Raw genomic sequence first — 3,890 nt, 5'->3', positions numbered from 1 at the left:
ATTAACTTAAGACACTTGCAGTTCAGCAAGAGGCTTGTGGTGCTGGAATCCACTTTTTTTCCAAGATTTATTAGAGTCTTATTTTCAGAGTCTTATTATGGAAGCCATTTCTTGACTGAGGCCCAAATAATTTAATATTACGCCCCTAAAACTTCCATGCAAATTACGGAGAATGACAGTGGGTTAAAGGCATAAGAGACTTGTGCTAAGGGGGTGACTTAGAGCCATTTTAAGGAGGAAAGCCGTGAAATGATGATAGAAAAACAGAAGTCTGAGATCAAATCCAAATGTTATGTGGAAAAAACGATGAAAGTAAAGGATATGTTTTTGTGAATTCTTGTGGTTTTAACTTTGTTTTTAATTTTCTGAGTAATCCAAGGGTCCGTTTTTTTATGAATGTACAACAGTATAGGTAATATTTTATTGCAACTGAATTCATTTCAAAAGTGATTAGTTTTATGTTAGACCATTCTCAGTCTACTTTCTATTATCTTTTCTTTTTTTCTGCCCGTGCTCGAGTGCACTGGTACTGTCTCTGGTCACTGCAACCTCCACCTCCCCGATTCAAGCCATTCTCCTGCCTCGGCCTCCTGAGTAGCTGGGATTACAGGCATCCACCACCACACCCAGCTTATTTTTGTGCTTTTAGTAGAGACGGGGTTTTGCCATGTTGGCCAGGCTTGTCTCAAACTCCTGACCTCAGGTGATCCATCCATCTCATCCTCCCAAAGTGCTGGGATTACAGGTGTGAGCCACCACACCCGGCCTCTGTCTACTTCCGTCATTACCAAACTATATTGTTTTTTCACTCATGCAGGATGACCTTACAGAAGCACAGGAAACTGCACCTTCACAATGTCTACATGTGGACCCAGTGATTCTTCTTCAGCAGACACTATTCTCTATGACAGCATTAAGAAAGAAATATAAAGGTCCGCGTCTGCCTCGGTGCGGGCGGGCGAGCGCGCGCGGACCCCGCACAGGCGGCGGAGCCGGTATGGGCCCGCCCGGCCCTGGGTGCCGCGCCGCACGAGCACCAGCCTAGAACCAGGACTGAAGCTTCAAAATGACTGACCAGGATCCTGGGGGCATCAGCCCCCTCCAGCAATGGTGGCCTCAGGCGCTGGGGCGGTGGTCACCTCCCTCTTCATGACACCCCTAGACGTGGTGAAGGTTCGCCTGCAGTCTCAGCGGCCTTCCGTGGCCAGCGAGCTGACGCCTTCCTCCAGACTGTGGAGCCTCTCCTATACCAAATTGCCCTCCTCTCTCCATTCCACAGGGAAGTGCCTCCTGTACTGCAATGGTGTTCTGGAGCCCCTGTACCTGTGCCCAAATGGTGCCCGCTGTGCCACCTGGCTTCAAGACCCTACCCGCTTCACTGGCACCATGGACACCTTCGTGAAGATCGTGAGGCACGAGGGCACCCGGACCCTCTGGAGCGGCCTCCCCGCCACCCTGGTGATGACTGTGCCAGCTACTGCCATCTACTTCACTGCTTATGACCAACTCAAGGCCTTCCTGTGTGGTCGAGCCCTGACCTCTGAGCTCTACGCACCCATGGTGGCTGGCGCGCTGGCCCGCTTGGGCACCGTGACTGTGATCAGCCCCCTGGAGCTCATGCGGACAAAGCTGCAGGCTCAGCACGTGTCGTACCAGGAGCTGGGTGCCTGTGTTCGAACTGCTGTGGCTCAGGGTGGCTGGCGCTCGCTGTGGCTGGGCTGGGGTCCCACTGCCCTTCAAGATGTGCCCTTCTTAGCCCTATACTGGTTCAACTATGAGCTGGTGAAGAGATGGCTGAATGGGCTCAGGCCAAAGGACCAGACTTCTGTGGGCATGAGGTTTGTGGCTGGTGGCATCTCAGGGACGGTGGCTGCCGTGCTGACTCTACCCTTTGACGTGGTGAAGACCCAACGCCAGGTTGCACTGGGAGCGATGGAGGCTGTGAGAGTGACACCCCTGCACGTGGACTCCACCTGGCTGCTGCTGCGGAGGATCCGGGCCGAGTCGGGCACCAGGGAACTCTTTGCAGACTTCCTTCCTCGGATCATCAAGGCTGCCCCCTCCTGCGCCATCATGATCAGCACCTATGAGTTCGGCAAAAGCTTCTTCCAGAGGCTTAACCAGGACCGGCTTCTGGGCGCCTGAAAGGGGCAGGGAAGCAAGGACCCCGGCTCTCCACGGATGGGGAGAGGGCAGGAGGAGACCCAGCCAAGTGCCTTTTCCCCAGCACTGAGGGAGGGGACTTGTTTACCTTCCCTCCTGGTGACAAGCCCAAGGGCAGGGCTGCCCCTCTGGGTGGCCCTGGCCTTCCTCAGATGCAGCTTCTTCCTGCTGTTCCAGTCGTGGGGATCATGACTTTCCCACCCCCCAAGTTCAAGACCAAATCTTCCCGCTGCCCCCTTCATGTTTCCCTGTGTTTGCTGTAGCTGGGCCTGTTTCCAGGAGCCAAGAAACCCTCAGCCTGGTGTAGTCTCCCTGACCCTTGTTAATTCCTAAATCTAAAGATGATGAACTTCTGAAAAAAAAAAAAAAAAGAAAGAAATATAAAACACTACAGTTAGCTGGGCATGGTGGCACGTGCCTGTAATCCCAGCTACTCAGGAGGCTGAGGCAGGAGAATTGCCTGAACCCAGGAGGCGGAGGTTGCGGTGAGCCGAGATTGCGCCATTGCACTCCAGCCTGGGTAACATGAGTGAAACTCCGTCTCAAAAAAAAAAAAAAACACTACAGAAAGAAAATATGCAGCTGAAACAGGAAATTATAAGTCTCAAAAGTAATAATGAGAGAAATACGTTAAAATGTGGTGAAGCTGAACAGTATGAAGTGCTGCTTGAAGGAAGATCAGGACAGAAGATAGTAGAAAAGTTAAACGAAATGCATCTCCTCTTGCAGGTTGGTTTATTTATCTGTAATGTGCTTTCATTCATTTCGCTGCAAATTCAATTTTGGATATATATATCGTATATGTTTTCTTGACTTTTCTTACAGCAGTTTGTTTGGCAGGCTTCTAGAAGGAAGGTGATATCTGTTTCTCCCTTTAAATATTTTAGTTTCCATCATTCTTACAACTAAATTGATCTGCCATCGTAATAATTCTCACTAGAAAATCATTGATTACTAAGGCCAGTATGCATAAAAGACTAATATAAACAATAAAAAAAATTGTGATTAAGAAATTATACCATACTCTTGAACTGCTTTTAAGTTACATTGTTCCATTTTTAAATTTTTAACTTGTTTCTGTCATTCTTTGGAGAATTGTTGTACAACTCAGACTCAATTATTAATTCAGTTGATGCTGATGATAAATATGTTCAGCTTGAGCTTCTTTCTTTCTTCACAGACTTAAAATTGTTCTCTGAATAACTGACTCCAAACAAAAGGAAACAAATGCACAGTAATTATTCAGGTTATAATTACTTTAAAAATGTTCCCTTTTAATTTATTTTAGGCTCAAGCAGCATCTCTAGAACAGTTCCTGCAAAGGCTGAATGATTTTGCTTCAGAAAGAGCTCAGATGTAACTGAAAATCCAAGATCTGGAATCTGAACTCTCCAGAATAAAAACTTTGCAAGCTGCTGCTAATAAAGCAGAATTACAAAGGTTTCAGGAACTCTACCTAAAAGAAGCAAAAGCTGTAAGATCCTTGTCAAAAGAACTGAGAAGGTAAGTCAGTATACAGAATCATAGCAAATAAGCTCATTAATTTGCCTTCCAAAGCATAACTTCTAGTGAGACAGGTTCATGAGATTTGCGGGAAGTGAAAGCTAACTAGATTGTACAATTTTTGAATATTGTAAATTAGTAGATGAACTTAACCTTCAAGTAAAATTGAAAATAGTAAATGAGCTTAACCTTTAAAATCTTAGTCCGGGACAGTTCATGTCGCT

The 3,890-nt window shown here is 47.0% G+C and overlaps 1 long non-coding RNA gene and 1 pseudogene across 2 annotated transcripts; both read left to right on the top strand.

Moving 5' to 3' along the window:
* The first annotated feature begins 769 nt into the window (after positions 1 to 769).
* Positions 770 to 2,516, top strand: LOC116547761 (annotated as a pseudogene). Its single transcript, XR_004267167.1, has one exon. The product of XR_004267167.1 is annotated as a solute carrier family 25 member 39 pseudogene (transcript).
* A 202-nt stretch (positions 2,517 to 2,718) lies between these two features.
* On the top strand, positions 2,719 to 3,578 carry LOC116547762. Its single transcript, XR_004267168.1, has 2 exons — positions 2,719 to 2,892; positions 3,452 to 3,578. It is a non-coding gene; the product is annotated as an uncharacterized LOC116547762 (long non-coding RNA).
* Positions 3,579 to 3,890: the final 312 nt, after the last annotated feature.

The sequence above is a fragment of the Sapajus apella genome, unplaced genomic scaffold (assembly GCF_009761245.1).
Source record: "Sapajus apella isolate SASKATOON/1434 unplaced genomic scaffold, GSC_monkey_1.0 scaffold4554, whole genome shotgun sequence".
Taxonomy (NCBI): domain Eukaryota; kingdom Metazoa; phylum Chordata; class Mammalia; order Primates; family Cebidae; genus Sapajus; species Sapajus apella.
This window is presented reverse-complemented; position numbering and strand designations above follow the sequence as displayed.